At 40.6% G+C, this 18,554-nt stretch overlaps 1 protein-coding gene across 1 annotated transcript in view; it reads right to left on the bottom strand.

Moving 5' to 3' along the window:
* The window catches only part of FBXO22 (F-box protein 22), a 126,718-nt gene that overhangs the window by 64,397 nt on the left and 43,767 nt on the right, over window positions 1–18,554 (bottom strand). The window lies entirely within an intron of this gene.

Raw genomic sequence — 18,554 nt, 5'->3', positions numbered from 1 at the left:
ATATAGAGCAGTAGTTAAAAATTGCATTGCAAATTAGCTGCATAGAAAAAAAAAAAAGAAATTTTAAATGCTCTTAGATTTAGAATAAACAGACTGGGAAATCTCTGAGAGTCAGTCAACAAGCAATGTGCTGCTGCTTTGCAGCGCTACTGCATATTTGACTGCTCACTTCAAACAGCACTTTGCCCTGGATGCACAGTGCAACCAGAGCACAGCTCTGTTTGAAGAGAACTGTCTAATGTGGAGCAGCACTACAAATTCCTGCATGTGTCCTGTTCTTTCTGCAGACGTGCTGCATTTTCTCCGATGATATCTCACATCACTATGTTCTGCCTTGGGGCAACCTCATATACTATTTCAAGTAGCAACGCACAAAATCAGTAACTGACTATTTTTTTTTTATACACAGTAGCTCCCACTTTCCCACTGACAATACACTATTAATACATTATTAATACATTTTCAATATTATCATGACTTATATGGGTGAATTGGTTTGTTTCCTGGGTGCCAATGAACACATATATATTCATATACAAATATATATGTATATGTGTGTATATTTTGTCAAGGCCACATCTAAATATTAAGCAGGGCAATGGACACAAAAGTAGCAAGGAATGAGTCACAATAAGTAAACCTACAGCATATTGTTCAAGCTAACAGTTTAATAATATAGCATGCTATAGGATGTAAAGCCCAAATTAAAAGTAGCAGCAATAGCTACACAAGTGTAGAAAGACTCCATTTATTTAGGGAGGCCTCTTAGATAGATTAGATTTATTAGCTGATATCGAGTAGGATAGGCGCATCTAACATCCCATGTCCTACTTTAATTAAAGTTGTTAGCTGATTTATGTGTTTATTTATTTGTACAGTTTCAGATGTATTAGTAACAATATGTACAGACGTCTGAGGAAGGGGATACGGTCCCCGAAACGATACATTAAAGCACGTTTGTTTAAAAAGACCAGTGAGTGCATTCCATTGTTTAAAAGGTATCTATTTGCACCCTGGCAGTTGGATTTGAAGTGAGAGTGCTCTTCATTCGGTTATATATATATATATATATATATATATATATATATATATATATATATATATATATATATATATATATATATATATATATATATATATATATATATATATATATATATATATATATATATATATATATATATATATATATATATACACACACACATACATACATACAGTATATATATATATATATATATATATATATATATATATATATATATATATATATATATAAAACACACAGAGAAAACCCAGAACTCACTTACAAGCTGGTTCTTGCACCCAGACCTGTCTGGGGTTGACTGCCTGTGACTCTGGGGACAGCACAGCTTCCTGTGAGTGCCAGTGGCACCCAGGGCTGAGCATGTTGCAGGGTCATGGGATGTGTACCCGGTCCAGTATGAGAGTGCAGTTCCCTTCCGTGTTTTGTATATGTCTAGGGTGATTACATATGCCTGTGCACCCTTCCCTTGTTCCCAGTTTGTCTGGATTTGAAAGCTTGCATTGTGTGGCTGTTTTAGGGTCCCAGGTATTGGAAAGGACCTTGACGAGGTACCTGGGCTTGTCCCATTTGGCCCAGTGGCACCCAGGGCTGAGCATGTTGTAGGGTCATGGGATGTGTACCCGGTCTGGTATGAGAGTGCAGTTCCCTTCCGTGTTTTATATATACACACATACATACAAAACACGGAAGGGGACTGCACTCTCATACCGGAACGGGTACACATCCCATGACCCTGCAACATGCTCAGCCCTGGGTGCTCACGGGCACTCACAGGAAGCTGTGCTGTCCCCAGAGTCACAGGCAGTTAACCCCAGACAGGTCTGTGTGCAAGAACCATAGGGAAATTACAAAACAAATTAATACAACACACAGAGTAAGTCCAGCACTCACTTACAAGCTCTCAGCTAAGATTTAAAAGCAAAAATGGAAAGGTTAGTTACCGCATTTGGCCAAATGGGACAAGCCCAGGTACCACAACAAGGTCCTTTCCAATACCTGGGACCCTAAAACAGCCACACAATGCAAGCTCTCAAATCCAAACAAACTGGGAACAAGGGAAGGGTGCACAGGCTTATGTAATCACCCTAGACATAAACAAAACACGGAAGGGGACTGCACTCTCATACCGGACCGGGTACACATCCCATGACCCTGTAATATGCTCAGCCCTGGGTGCTCACGGGCACTCACAGAAAGCTGTGCTGTCCCCAGAGTCACAGGCAGATAACCCCAGACAGGTCCGGGTGCAAGAACTATAGGGAAATTACAAAACAAATTAATTCAACACACAGAGAAAGTCGAGCACTCACTTACAAGCTCTCAGCTAAGATTTAAAAGCAAAAATGGAAAGGTTAGTTACCGCATCTGGCCAAATGGGACAAGCCCAGGTACCTCGTCAAGGTCCTTTCCAATACCTGGGACCCTAAAACAGCCACACAATGCAAGCTCTCAAATCCAAACAAACTAGGAACAAGGGAAGGGTGCACAGACTTATGTAATCACCCTAGTGCCCATGAGCACCCAGGGCTGAGCATGTTACAGGGTCATGGGACGTGTACCCGGTCCAGTAGGAGTGTGCAGTCCCCGTGTTTTGTATATGTCTAGGGTGATTACATAAGCCTGTGCACCATTCCCTTGTTCCCAGTTTGTTTGGATTTGAGAGCTTGCATTGTGTGGCTGTCTTAGGGTCCCAGGTATTGGAAAGGACCTTGTTGTGGTACCTGGGCTTGTCCCATTTGGCCAAATGTGGTAACTAACCTTTCCATTTTTGCTTTTAAATCTTAGCTGAGAGCTTGTGAGTGAGTGCTGGACTTTCTCTGTGTGATATATACATATATATATTTAGAGAGAGAGAGATAGAATAGGGTATGTTCTAATAGCGCTTGCAGAAGATGTTCCTCATAAGCAAGTGGAGAAAAAAAAAAAAAAAAAATTATATATATATATATATATATATATATATATATATATATATATATATATATATATATATATATATATATATCAGGGCCTATGAATACCCAAATACTCCCCTCACCCATTGGGCGATTAAATCATAAAACTTACCAGCCCGCAAGAAACTTTAGTCGCCCGTGCATATCTGCATCTAGTGTGTATATATCTTATTTAAAAGGGCAATATAAATAGTGTTATTGTAATCTCATCACAGAGGTCCCAATTTGAATGCTTTGCAAGCTGCTTACTACTTGGGACTTGAGCATTAATAAAAAGGCTTGAACTTTAGAAAATATTTTTCTATCACCAGGTAGAAAAAACAGGGATATTATCTTTGAGAAACTGTATGTACCGTCTTGACTTATTTTCCTAAGGGAAAAAAAAGATATAAATTGAGCTTTTTTATTTACTTCAGCATATGTGGGGTTACGATTTATTAATTATATTTAATGCTGCCACCCTATAGCGCTTTGAGTGGTACTGCATTTAGCTGGACAGTGACATAACGAGCATGTTAAAAATACTTTTCCCCCCCCCCCTTTCTGCCCGGCTGCCTTTCAACTACTAGCGTGACTGTCAGTGCCGCGCTAGCAGATTTGACTGGGTGCATGGAGATGGTATGTTCTCTACGAATTGGTAAAGTCAGTTTTTGGAGCATCAATAGCGTCCAGGAAAATTGTGCACTGCTCTATATTGTTATGGTAGGCAGCTTGCTCGTGTACATTGAGCTGAAGTACTGCAGAGGACCCTGGAGTACTTCAGCATAATGTACATGAGCAAGCTGCCTACCATAACTATATAGTCACTTTAACCCATACTTCATTCATACACACACAGAGAATAAACACTCACCACTCTAGCAGGATTTCTTCCTGCGCATACAACCTTAGGGGTGGGAAGTAGCAACTGACAAGGATGAGACCAAGAGCCATGGAGATAAGGGGAGGTCTTTGAATGCATTTAACAGAAAAAATATAATGTATGCTTACCTGATAAATTCATTTCTCCTGTAGTGTAGTCAGTCCACGGGTCATCCATTACTTATGGGATTATATCTCCTCCCCAACAGGAAGTGCAAGAGGATCACCCAAGCAGAGCTGCTACATAGCTCCTCCCCTCTACGTCATATCCAGTCATTCGACCGAAACCATACGAGAAAGGAGAAACTATAAGGTGCAGTGGTGACTGGAGTTTAATTAAAATTTAGACCTGCCGTAAAAAACAGGGCGGGCCGTGGACTGACTACACTACAGGAGAAATGAATTTATCAAGTAAGCATATATTATATTTACTCCTGTTAAGTGTAGTCAGTCCACGGGTCATCCATTACTTATGGGATACCAATACCAAAGCTAAAAGTACACGGATGACGGGAGGGACAGGCAGGATCTTTACACGGAAGGAACCACTGCCTGTAGAACCTTTCTCCCAAAAACAGCCTCCGAAGAAGCAAAAGTGTCAAATTTGTAAAATTTTGAAAAAGTGTGAAGTGAAGACCAAGTTGCAGCCTTGCAAATCTGTTCAACAGAGGCCTCATTCTTAAAGGCCCAAGTGGAAGCCAAAGCTCTAGTAGAATGAGCTGTAATCCTTTCAGGAGGCTGCTGTCCAGCAGTCTCATAGGCTAAACGTATTATGCTACGAAGCCAAAAAGAGAGAGAGGTAGCCGAAGCTTTTTGACCTCTCCTCTGTCCAGAATAAACGACAAACAGGGAAGAAGTTTGACGAAAATCTTTAGTTGCCTGCAAATAAAATTTCAGGGCACGGACGACGTCCAGATTGTGCAGAAGTCGTTCCTTCTTTGAAGAAGGGTTAGGGCACAATGATGGAACAACAATCTCTTGATTGATATTCTTGTTAGTGACTACCTTAGGTAAGAACCCAGGTTTAGTACGCAGAACTACCTTGTCTGAATGAAAAATCAGATAAGGAGAATCACAATGTAAGGCCGATAACTCAGAGACTCTTCGAGCCGAGGAAATAGCCATTAAAAACAGAACTTTCCAAGATAACAGCTTGATATCGATGGAATGAAGGGGTTCAAACGGAACACCTTGCAGAACGTTAAGAACTAAGTTTAAGCTCCACGGCGGAGCAACAGTCTTAAACACAGGCTTAATCCTAGCCAAAGCCTGAACGTCTGGAACTTCTGCCAGACGTTTGTGTAAAAGGATAGACAGAGCTGAAATCTGTCCCTTTAACGAACTAGCAGATAACCCGTTTTCTAAACCTTCTTGTAGAAAAGACAATATCCTAGGAATCCTAACCTTACTCCATGAGTAACTCTTGGATTCGCACCAATATAAGTATTTACGCCATATTTTATGGTAAATTTTCCTGGTAACAGGTTTCCTAGCCTGTATTAAGGTATCAATCACTGACTCCGAGAATCCCCGCTTTGATAGAATCAAGCGTTCAATCTCCATGCAGTCAGCCTCAGAGAAATTAGATTTGGATGTTTGAAAGGACCCTGAATCAGAAGGTCCTGTCTCAGAGGCAGAGACCATGGTGGACAGGACGACATGTCCACTAGATCTGCATACCAGGTCCTGCGTGGCCACGCAGGCGCTATTAGAATCACTGATGCTCTCTCCTGTTTGATCCTGGCAATCAATCGAGGAAGCATCGGGAAAGGTGGAAACACATAAGCCATGTTGAAGACCCAAGGTGCTGTCAGAGCATCTATCAGTACCGCTCCCGGGTCCCTGGACCTGGATCCGTAACAAGGAAGCTTGGCGTTCTGGCGAGACGCCATGAGATCCAGATCTGGTTTGCCCCAATGATGAAGCAGTTGGGCAAACACCTCTGGATGAAGTTCCCACTCCCCCGGATGAAAGGTTTGGCGACTTAGAAAATCCGCCTCCCAGTTCTCCACGCCTGGGATGTGGATCGCTGACAGGTGGCAAGAGTGAGACTCTGCCCAGCGAATTATCTTTGAGACTTCCATCATCGCTAGGGAACTCCTTGTTCCTCCTTGATGGTTGATGTAAGCCACAGTCGTGATGTTGTCCGACTGAAACCTGATGAACCTCAGAGTTGCTAACTGAGGCCAAGCCAGAAGAGCATTGAAAATTGCTCTTAATTCCAGAATGTTTATTGGAAGGAGTCTCTCCTCCTGAGTCCATGATCCCTGAGCCTTCAGAGAATTCCAGACTGCGCCCCAACCTAGAAGGCTGGCGTCTGTTGTTACAATCGCCCAATCTGGTCTGCGGAAGGGCATCCCCTTGGACAGATGTGGCCGAGAAAGCCACCATAGAAGAGAATCTCTGGTCTTTTGATCCAGATTTAGCAGAGGGGACAAATCTGAGTAATCCCCATTCCACTGACTTAGCATGCACAATTGCAGCGGTCTGAGATGCAGGCGCGCAAAAGGTACTATGTCCATTGCCGCTACCATTAAGCCGATTACCTCCATGCACTGAGCCACTGACGGGTGTTGAATGGAATGAAGGACACGGCAAGCATTTAGAAGTTTTGATAACCTGTCCTCCGTCAGGTAAATTTTAATTTCTACCGAATCAATAAGAGTCCCTAAGAAGGGAACTCTTGTGAGTGGCAATAGAGAACTCTTTTCTACGTTCACCTTCCACCCATGCAACCTTAGAAATGCCAGAACTAACTCTGTATGAGACTTGGCAGTTTGGAAACTTGACGCTTGTATCAGAATGTCGTCTAGGTACGGAGCTACCGCTATGCCTCGCGGTCTTAGTACCGCCAGAAGAGAGCCCAGAACCTTTGTAAAGATTCTTGGAGCCGTAGCTAACCCGAAGGGAAGAGCTACAAACTGGTAATGCCTGTTTAGGAAGGCAAATCTTAGATACCGGTAATGATCCTTGTGAATCGGTATGTGAAGGTAGGCATCCTTTAAATCCACTGTGGTCATGTACTGACCCTCTTGGATCATGGGTAATATGGTTCGAATAGTTTCCATTTTGAACGATGGAACTCTTAGGAATTTGTTTAGGATCTTTAAGTCCAAGATTGGTCTGAAGGTTCCCTCTTTTTTGGGAACCACAAACAGATTTGAATAGAATCCTTGCCCGTGTTCCGACCGCGGAACTGGGTGGATCACTCCCATTAGTAAGAGGTCTTGTACACAGCGTAGAAACGCCTCTTTCTTTATCCGGTTTGCTGATAACCTTGAAAGATGAAATCTCCCTTGTGGAGGAGAAGCTTTGAAGTCCAGAAGATATCCCTGAGATATGATCTCCAACGCCCAGGGATCCTGGACATCTCTTGCCCAAGCCTGGGCGAAGAGAGAAAGTCTGCCCCCCACTAGATCCGTTTCCGGATCGGGGGCCCTCACTTCATGCTGTCTTAGGGGCAGCAGCAGGTTTTCTGGCCTGCTTGCCCTTGTTCCAGGACTGGTTAGGTTTCCAGCCCTGTCTGTAGCGAGCAACAGTTCCTTCCTGTCTTGGAGCGGAGGAAGTTGATGCTGCTCCTGCCTTGAAGTTACGAAAGGCACGAAAATTAGACTGTTTAGCCCTTGATTTGGCCCTGTCTTGAGGCAGGGCATGGCCCTTACCCCCAGTAATGTCAGCGATAATTTCTTTCAAACCGGGCCCGAATAATGTCTGCCCTTTGAAAGGAATATTAAGCAATTTAGATTTAGAAGTCACATCAGCTGACCAGGATTTAAGCCACAGCGCTCTACGCGCTTGAATGGCGAATCCGGAGTTCTTAGCCGTAAGTTTGGTTAAGTGTACTACGGCATCAGAAATAAATGAATTAGCTAGCTTAAGGACTTTAAGCTTGTTCATAATCTCATCCAATGGAGCTGTGCTAAGGGTCTCTTCCAGAGACTCAAACCAGAATGCCGCCGCAGCAGTGACAGGCGCAATGCATGCAAGGGGTTGTAATATAAAACCTTGCTGAACAAACATTTTCTTAAGGTAACCCTCTAACTTTTTATCCATTGGATCTTAAAAAGCACAGCTATCCTCCACCGGGATAGTGGTGCGCTTAGCCAGAGTAGAAACTGCTCCCTCCACCTTAGGGACCGTCTGCCATAGGTCCCGTGTGGTGGCGTCTATTGGAAACATTTTTCTAAATATAGGAGGGGGTGAAAAAGGCACACCGGGTCTATCCCACTCCTTGTTAACAATTTCTGTAAGCCTTTTAGGTATAGGAAAAACGTCAGTACACGCCGGTACCGCAAAATATTTATCCAGCCTACATACTTTCTCTGGAATTGCAACCGTGTTACAATCATTCAGAGCCGCTAATACCTCCCCTAGTAATACACGGAGGTTCTCAAGCTTAAATTTAAAATTTGAAATGTCTGAATCCAGTTTACTTGGATCAGATCCGTCACCCACAGAATGAAGCTCTCCGTCCTCATGTTCTGCAAATTGTGACGCAGTATCAGACATGGCTCTATTATTATCAGCGCACTCTGTTCTTACTCCAGAGTGATCGCGTTTACCTCTTAATTCTGGCAATTTAGATAGTACTTCAGTCATAACATTAGCCATGTCTTGCAAAGTGATTTGTATGGGCCGCCCTGATGTACTTGGCGCCACAATATCACGCACCTCCTGAGCGGGAGGCGAAGGTACTGACACGTGAGGAGAGTTAGTCGGCATAACTTCCCCCTCGTTGTCTGGTGATATTTTTTTCACATATAAAGTTTGACTTTTATTCAAAGTAACATCTATACATTGAGTGCACAAATTTCTATTGGGCTCCACATTGGCATTTAAACATAGTGAACAAACAGCTTCATCTGTGTCAGACATGTTTAAACAGACTAGCAATAACACTAGCAAGCTTGGAAAAAAACTTTTAAATAAATTTACAAGCTATATAAAAAACGCTACTGCGCCTTTAAGAAACAAAAAAATGTGACAGTTGAATTAACAATGAACCAAATATGTTAAAACAACCAAATTTTAACAGAAAATGTATAAAGTTAGCAGAGGATTGCACCCACAAGCAAAAGGATGATTAACCCCTTAATACCCAAAACGGATAACAGTTGAAATAATAAACGTTTTTTTTTTTTTTATCACAGTCAAACACACTGTCACAGGTCTGCAGTGACTGATTACCTCCCTCAAAACTAGTTTTGGAGACCCCTGGGCTCTGTAGAGACGTCCTGGATCATGGAGGAAGAAATAGGAAGACTGTGACTAAATTTTTACTGCGCAATAAAGCGCTAAAATCGGCCCCTCCCACTCATATTACAACAGTGGGGAAGCTTAGTAAACTGTTTTTATTCAGAAACAAACGACAGCCATGTGGTAAAAATCATGCCCATAAAGTTTTATCACCAAGTACCTCAGAAAAAACGATTAACATGCCAGTAAACGTTTTAAAATTGAAAATTATGAAGTGTTATTAATAAGCCTGCTGCTAGTCGCTTTCACTACAGTGCAGGCTCAAAAATTACTTTAATATAGACAGTATTTTCTTAGTGAAATTCCATTCCCCAGAAATACCTCAGAGTATACATACATACATATCAGCCTGATACCAGTCGCTACTACTGCATTTAAGGCTGCACTTACATTACATCGGTATTAGCAGTATTTTCTCAGTCAATTCCATTCCTTAGAAAATAAATTACTGCACATACCTCCTTGCAGGTGGGCCCTGCGTGCTATCCCCTGTTCTGAAGTTACCTCACTCCTCAGAATGGCCGAGAACAGCAAGTGGATCTTAGTTACGACCGCTAAGATCATAGACAAACTCAGGTAGATTCTTCTTCTAATGCTGCCTGAGAAGAAACAACACACTCCGGTGCCGTTTAAAATAACAAACTTTTGATTGAAGAAATAAAAACTAAGTTTAACACACCACAGTCCTCTCACACGTCCTATCTTTAGTTAGGTGCAAGAGAATGACTGGGTATGACGTAGAGGGGAGGAGCTATGTAGCAGCTCTGCTTGGGTGATCCTCTTGCACTTCCTGTTGGGGAGGAGATATAATCCCATAAGTAATGGATGACCCATGGACTGACTACACTTAACAGGAGAAAAACCTCCTCTTTCTTCCCTCCATTCCCGTATGTACGCATATGTGGAAGGCAATTTGACTTTTTTTTTTATTGCTTCTTATATCCCACTTAAAATGTCAGGTCGCCGTTCGGGCTGGTAGCTTAAAAATTTTACTTGCCCGCAAGAATATTTACTCGCCATTGGCGACCGGACCGGTCTATTCATAAGATAACATAATTTATGTAAGAACTTACCTGATAAATTAATTTCTTTCATATTAGCAAGAGTCCATGAGCTAGTGACGTATGGGATATACATTCCTACCAGGAGGGGCAAAGTTTCCCAAACCTCAAAATGCCTACAAATACACCCCATCACCACACCCACAAATCAGTTTAACGCATAGCCAAGAAGTGGGGTGATAAGAAAAAAGTGCGAAAGCATAAAAAATAAGGAATTGGAATAATTGTGCTTTATACAAAAAAATCATAACCACCACAAAAAGGGTGGGCCTCATGGACTCTTGCTAATATGAAAGAAATGAATTTATCAGGTAAGTTCTTACATAAATTATGTTTTCTTTCATGTAATTAGCAAGAGTCCATGAGCTAGTGACGTATGGGATAATGACTACCCAAGATGTGGATCTTCCACGCAAGAGTCACTAGAGAGGGAGGGATAAAATAAAGACAGCCAATTCCGCTGAAAATAATCCACACCCGAAATAAAGTTTAAATCTTATAATGAAAAAAACTGAAATTATAAGCAGAAGAATCAAACTGAAACTGCTGCCTGAAGTACTTTTCTACCAAAAACTGCTTCAGAAGAAGAAAACACATCAAAATGGTAGAATTTAGTAAAAGTATGCAAAGAAGACCAAGTTGCTGCTTTGAAAATCTGATCAACCGAAGCTTCATTCCTAAACGCCCAGGAAGTAGAAACTGACCTAGTAGAATGAGCTGTAATCCTTTGAGGCGGAGTTTTACCCGACTCGACATAAGCATGATGAATTAAAAGATTTCAACCAAGATGCCAAAGAAATGGCAGAGGCCTTCTGACCTTTCCTAGAACCGGAAAAGATAACAAATAGACTAGAAGTCTTTCGGAAATTCTTAGTAGCTTCAACATAATATTTCAAAGCTCTAACTACATCCAAAGAATGCAATGATCTCTCCTTAGAATTCTTAGGATTAGGACATAATGAAGGAACCACAATTTCTCTACTAATGTTGTTAGAATTCACAACCTTAGGTAAAAATTTAAAAGAAGTTCGCAACACCGCCTTATCCTGATGAAAAATCAGAAAAGGAGACTCACAAGTAAGAGCAGATAATTCAGAAACTCTTCTAGCAGAAGAGATGGCCAAAAGAAACAAAACTTTCCAAGAAAGTAATTTAATGTCCAATGAATGCATAGGTTCAAACGGAGGAGCTTGAAGAGCCCCCAGAACCAAATTCAAACTCCAAGGAGGAGAAATTGACTTAATGACAGGTTTTATACGAACCAAAGCTTGTACAAAACAATGAATATCAGGAAGAATAGCAATCTTTCTGTGAAAAAGAACAGAAAGAGCAGAGATTTGTCCTTTCAAGGAACTTGCAGGCAAACCTTTATCCAAACCATCCGGAAGAAACTGTAAAATTCTCGGAATTCTAAAAGAATGCCAGGAAAAATGATGAGAAAGACACCAAGAAATGTAAGTCTTCCAGACTCTATAATATATCTTCCTAGATACAGATTTACGAGCCTGTAACATAGTATTAATCACAGAGTCAGAGAAACCTCTTTGACTAAGAATCAAGCGTTCAATCTCCATACCTTTAAATTTAAGGATTTGAGATCCTGATGGAAAAAAGGACCTTGCGACAGAAGGTCTGGTCTTAACGGAAGAGTCCACGGTTGGCAAGAGGCCATCCTGACAAGATCCGCATACCAAAACCTGTGAGGCCATGCTGGAGCCACCAGCAGAACAAACGAGCATTCCTTCCGAATCTTTGAGATTACTCTTGGAAGAAGAACTAGAGGCGGAAAGATATAGGCAGGATGATACTTCCAAGGAAGTGACAATGCATCCACTGCTTCCGCTTAAGGATCCCTGGATCTGGACAAATACCTGGGAAGTTTCTTGTTTAGATGAGAAGCCATCAGATCTATTTCTGGAAGTCCCCACATTTGAACAATCTGAAGAAATACCTCTGGGTGAAGAGACCATTCGCCCGGATGTAACGTTTGGCGACTGAGATAATCCGCTTCCCAATTGTCTATACCTGGGATATGAACCGCAGAAACTAGACAGGAGCTGGATTCCGCCCATACCAGTATTCTAGATACTTCTTTCATAGCCAGAGGACTGCGAGTCCCTCCTTGATGATTGATGTATGCCACAGTTGTGACATTGTCTGTCTGAAAACAAATGAACGATTCTCTCTTTAGAAGAGGCCATGACTGAAGAGCTCTGAAAATTGCACGGAGTTCCAAAATATTGATTGGGAATCTCACCTCCTGAGATTCCCAAACTCCTTGTGCTGTCAGGGACCCCCAAACAGCTCCCCAACCTGTCAGACTTGCATCTGTTGAAATTACAGTCCAGGTCGGAAGAACAAAAGAAGCCCCCTGAACTAAACGATGGTGATCTGTCCACCACGTCAGAGAGTGTCGTACAATCGGTTTTAAAGATATCAATTGAGATATCTTTGTGTAATCCCTGCACCACTGGTTCAGCATACAGAGCTGAAGAGGTCGCATGTGAAAACGAGCAAAGGAGATCGCGTCCGATGCAGCAGTCATAAGACCTAGAATTTCCATGCATAAGGCTACCGAAGGGAATGATTGTGATTGAAGGTTCTGACAAGCTGAGATCAATTTTAGACGTCTCTTGTCTGTCAGAGAGAGTCATGGACACTGAATCTATCTGGAAACCTTAAAAGGTTACCCTTGTCTGAGGAATCAATGAACTTTTCGGTAAATTGATCCTCCAACCATGATCTTGAAGAAACAACACAAGTCGATTCATATGAGATTCTGCTAAATGTGAAGACTGAGCAAGTACCAAGATATCGTCCAAATAAGGAAATACCACAATACCCTGTTCTCTGATTACAGACAGAAGGGCACCGAGAACCTTTGTAAAAATTCTTGGAGCTGTTGCTAGGCCAAACGGCAGAGCCACAAACTGGTAATGCTTGTCTAGGAAAGAGAATCTCAGAAACTGATAGTGATCTGGATGAATCGGAATATGCAGATATGCATCCTGTAAATCTATTGTGGACATATAATGCCCTTGCTGAACAAAAGGCAGGATAGTCCTTATAGTTACCATTTTGAATGTTGGTATCCTTACATAACGATTCAATATTTTTAGATCCAGAACTGGTCTGAAGGAATTCTCCTTCTTTGGTACAATGAAGAGATTTGAATAAAACCCCAGCCCCTGTTCCAGAACTGGAACTGGCATAATTAGTCCAGCCAACTCTAGATCTGAAACACATTTCAGAAATGCTTGAGCCTTCGCTGGATTTACTGGGACACGGGAAAGAAAAAAATCTCTTTGCAGGAGGCCTTATCTTGAAGCCAATTCTGTACCCTTCTGAAACAATGTTTTGAATCCAAAGATTGTGAATTGAATTGATCCAAATTTCTTTGAAAAATCGTAATCTGCCCCCTACCAGCTGGGCTGGAATGAGGGCCGCACCTTCATGTGGACTTGGGAGCTGGCTTTGGTTTTCTAAAAGGCTTGGATTTATTCCAGACTGGAGATGGTTTCCAAACTGATACCGCTCCTGTGGGTGAAGGATCAGGCTTTTGTTCTTTATTGTGACGAAAGGAACGAAAACGATTATTAGACCAAAATTTACCTTTAGATTTTTTATCCTGTGGTAAAAAAGTTCCTTTCCCTCCAGTAACAGTTGAGATAATAGAATCCAACTGAGAACCAAATAATTTATTAAAAGGGAAAGCAAAGTTGACTTAGAAGACATATCAGCATTCCAAGTTTTAAGCCATATAGCTCTTCTAGCTAAAATAGCTAGAGACATATACCTGACATCAACTCTAATGATATCAAAGATGGCATCACAAATAAAGTTATTAGCATGTTGAAGAAGATTAACAATGCTATGAGAATTATGATCTGTTACTTGTTGCGCTAAAGCTTCTAACCAAAAAGTTGAAGCTGCAGCAACATCCGCTAAAGATATAGCAGGTCTAAGAAGATTACCTGAACATAAGTAAGCTTTTCTTAGAAAGGATTCAATCTTCCTATCTAAAGGATCCTCAAAGGAAGTACTATCTGCCGTAGGAATAGTAGTACGTTTAGCAAGAGTAGAGACAGCCCCATCAACCTTAGGGATTTTGTCCCAAAATTCTAATCTGTCAGATGGCACAGGATATAATTGCTTAAAACGTTTAGAAGGAGTAAATGAATTACCCAAATTATTCCATTCTCTGGAGATTACTTCAGAAATAGCATCAGGGACAGGAAAAACTTCTGGAATAACTACAGGAGATTTAAAAACCTTATTTAAACGTTTAGATTTAGTATCAAGAGGACCAGAATCCTCTATTTCTAATGCAATTAGGACTTCTTTAAGTAAAGAACGAATAAATTCCATTTTGAATAAATATGAAGATTTATCAGCATCAACCTCTGAGACAGAATCCTCTGAACCAGAGGAACCATTATCAGAATCAGAATGATGATGTTCATTTAAAAATTCATCTGAAAAATGAGAAGTTTTAAAAGACCTTTTACGTTTACTAGAAGGAGGAATAACAGACATAGCCTTCTTAATGGATTTAGAAACAAAATCTCTTATGTTAACAGGAACACTCTGAGTATTAGATGTTGACGGAACAGCAACAGGTAATGTAACATTACTAAAGGAAATATTATCTGCATTAACAAGTTTGTCATGACATTCATTACAAACAACAGCTGGAGGAACAGATACCACAAGTTTACAGCAGATACACTTAACTTTGGTAGATCCAGCACCAGGCAGCGTTTTTCCAGAAGTATCTTCTGACTCAGTGTCAATCTGGGACATCTTGCAATATGTAATAGAAAAAACAACATATAAAGCAAAATTGATCAAATTCCTTAAATGACAGTTTCAGGAATGGGGAAAAATGCCAGTGAACAAGCTTCTAGCAACCAGAAGCAATAAATAATGAGACTTAAATAATGTGGAGACAATAGTGACGTCCATATTTTTTAGCGCCAAAAAAAGACGCCCACATTATTTGGCGCCTAAATGCTTTTGGCGCCAAAAATGACGCCACATCCGGAACGCCGACACTTTTGGCACAAAAAAACGTCAAATGACGCAACTTCCGGCGACACGTATGACGCCGGAAACAGAAAAAAAAAAAAGTCAGCGCCAAGAATGACGCAATAAAATGAAGCATTTTCAGCCCCCGCGAGCCTAACAGCCCACAGGGAAAAAGTCAAATTTTAAGGTAAGAAAAAAATTGATTTATTCATATGCATTATCCCAAATATGAAACTGACTGTCTGAAATAAGGAACGTTGAACATCCTGAGTCAAGGCAAATAAATGTTTGAATTCATATATTTAGAACTTTATATAAAAGTGCCCAACCATAGCTTAGAGTGTCACAGAAAATAAGACTTAATTACCCCAGGACACTCATCTACATGTAGTAGAAAGCCAAACCAGTACTGAAACGAGAATAAGTAGAGGTAATGGTATATATAAGAGTATATCGTCGATCTGAAAAGGGAGGTAAGAGATGAATCTCTACGACCGATAACAGAGAACCTATGAAATAGACCCCGTAGAAGGAGATCATTGAATTCAAATAGGCAATACTCTCCTCACATCCCTCTGACATTCACTGCACGCTGAGAGGAAAACCGGGCTCCAACCTGCTGCGGAGCGCATATCAACGTAGAATCTAGCACAAACTTACTTCACCACCTCCATAGGAGGCAAAGTTTGTAAAACTGATTTGTGGGTGTGGTGAGGGGTGTATTTGTAGGCATTTTGACGTTTGGGAAACTTTGCCCCTCCTGGTAGGAATGTATATCCCATATGTCACTAGCTCATGGACTCTTGCTAATTACATGAAAGATAGAGATATAGATATATATATATATATATATATATATATATACACACACATACATACATACATAGTACTGTGCAAAAATCTTAGGCCACCATTAGATTTGTTGTTCTAGCAAAGATTTAATGACCATCCATATTTATTTTCCGGTCTCTTTATTAAGATACAAACAGAAAATATAGTTAATATGTACAATATATACAATACAATATTCAGAACAAAATGGCATCTGCAGTCAAAAGTTAGTATTTAGTGTGACCTCCCTTGGCACTAAACACATCTTGAACTCTTTTGGGGAGACTGTCCTGAAGTTTTCTGAAGTAATCTTCTGGTATATTATACCAGGCTTCTTTCAGCACTTCCCAAAGTTCTTCTTTAGATTGTCTTTCATTTGCCTCTATAATATATTCAGGTCTGGACTCTGAGGAGGCCAGTCCATGACTGTCAGTGCTTTATAAGCTGTTTTTCTCTCCAAATAGGATTTCACTGCATTAGCAGTATGCTTGAGATCGTTATGCTGAAAAATAAAACCATTCCCAATGGCCTGAAGATTTTGTGCCAATATTGACTGGTATTTGGAACTGTTCATAATTCCCTCTACCTTGAATAAGGCCCCAGTTCCAGCTGAAGAAAAACAGACCCAAAGCATGATGCTACCACCACCATGCTTCACAGTGGGTATGGTGTTTGGTGATATGCAGTGTTGTTTTTGCGCCAAACATATCTTTTGGAATTATTGCAAAAATGTTCAACCTTGGTTTCATCAGACCATAACACCTTTTCTCACATGCTTTTGTGAGACTTCAGGTGTGTTTTTGCTAAATTTAGCTGGGCTTGGATGTTTATCTTTGTAAGAAAAGGCTTCCGTCTTGCTGTCTACCCCAAAGCCCAAACATATGAAGAATACGGGAGATTGTTGTCACATGTACTACACAGCCAGTACTTGCCAGATATTCCTGTAGCTCCTTTAATGTTGCTGTAGGCCTCTTGGTAGCCTCCCAGACCAGTTTTCTTCTCGTATTTTCATCAATTTTGGAGGGACATCCAGTTCTTGGTAATGTCATTGTTGTGCCATATGTTCTCCACTTGATGATGACTGTCTTCACTGTGTTCCATGGTATATCTAATGCCTTGGAAATTCTTTTGTACCCTTCTCCTGACTGATACCTTTTAACAATGAGATCCCTCTGATGCTTTGGAAGCTCTCTGCGGACCATGGCTTTTGTGTAGGGCACGACTAAGAAAATGTCAGGAAATACCAACTAGAACAGCTGAACTTTATTCAGGGTTAATCAGAGGCACTTTCAATTATGGCAGGTGTGTGACGACTCTTATTTAACATGGTTTTGAATGTGATTGCTTAATTCTGAACACAGCTACATCCCCTTATGCAGCCACATTATTTTATTTTATTTTGTTTACTTCCCTCCACCTTAAATATTTCAGCATGTTTTTCAATTGAGTTGTGTAGTTTATAGGTCACATTAAAAGGTAGAAAAAGTACTGAAATGATTTATCTTTGTCTTATTTTTTTGCATCACAGAAACCTGCCATTTTAACAGGGGTGTGTAGACTTTTTATATCCACTGTGTGTGTATATATATATATATATATATATATATATATATATATATATATATATATATACACATACATACATACATACATACACACATACATACAAATATATATATTCATACATATATATGTATATATACATACATACACACAGAGGGGTGTGGAAATTTAAAAAACATAATTTATACTTACCTGATAAATTTATTTCTCTTGTAGTGTATCCAGTCCACGGATCATCCATTACTTATGGGATATTCTCCTTCCCAACAGGAAGTTGCAAGAGATCACCCATAGCAGAGTTGCTATATAGCTCCTCCCCTAACTGCCATATCCAGTCATTCGACCGAAAACATGCAGAGAAAGGAAAAACCATAGGGTGCAGTGGTGACTGTAGTTTAAATGAAAAAATTACCTGCCTTAAAAGGACAGGGCGGGCCATGGACTGGATACACTACAAGAGAAATAAATTTATCAGGTAAGTATAAATTATGTTTTCTCTTGTTAAGTGTATCCAGTCCACGGATCATCCATTACTTATGGGGTACCAATACCAAAGCTAAAGTACACGGATGATGGGAGGGACAAGGCAGGTACTTAAACGGAAGTTACCGCTGCCTATAAAAACCCTTTCTCCCAAAAATAGCCTCCGAAGAAGCAAAGAATCAAATTTGTTAAATTTGAAAAAGTATAAAACGCAGACCAAGACTCCGTCTTGTAAATCTGTTCAACAGAAGCCTCATTTTTAAAAAGGCCCAAGTGAAAACCATAGCTCTAGTAGAATGAGCTGTAATCCCTTCAGGAGGCTGCTGTCCAGCAGTCTCCTAAGCTAAATGAATTGTGCTTTTTTTAAAACCAAAAGACAGAGAGGTTGCTGAAGTCTTTGACCTCTCCTCTGACCAGAATAGACAACAAACAAGGTGAATGTTTGATGAAGATCTGTAGTAGCTTGTA

The sequence above is a fragment of the Bombina bombina genome, chromosome 6 (assembly GCF_027579735.1).
Source record: "Bombina bombina isolate aBomBom1 chromosome 6, aBomBom1.pri, whole genome shotgun sequence".
Taxonomy (NCBI): domain Eukaryota; kingdom Metazoa; phylum Chordata; class Amphibia; order Anura; family Bombinatoridae; genus Bombina; species Bombina bombina.
Note: the sequence above shows the minus strand (reverse complement) of the source record. Positions and strands in the feature narration are given on the sequence as shown.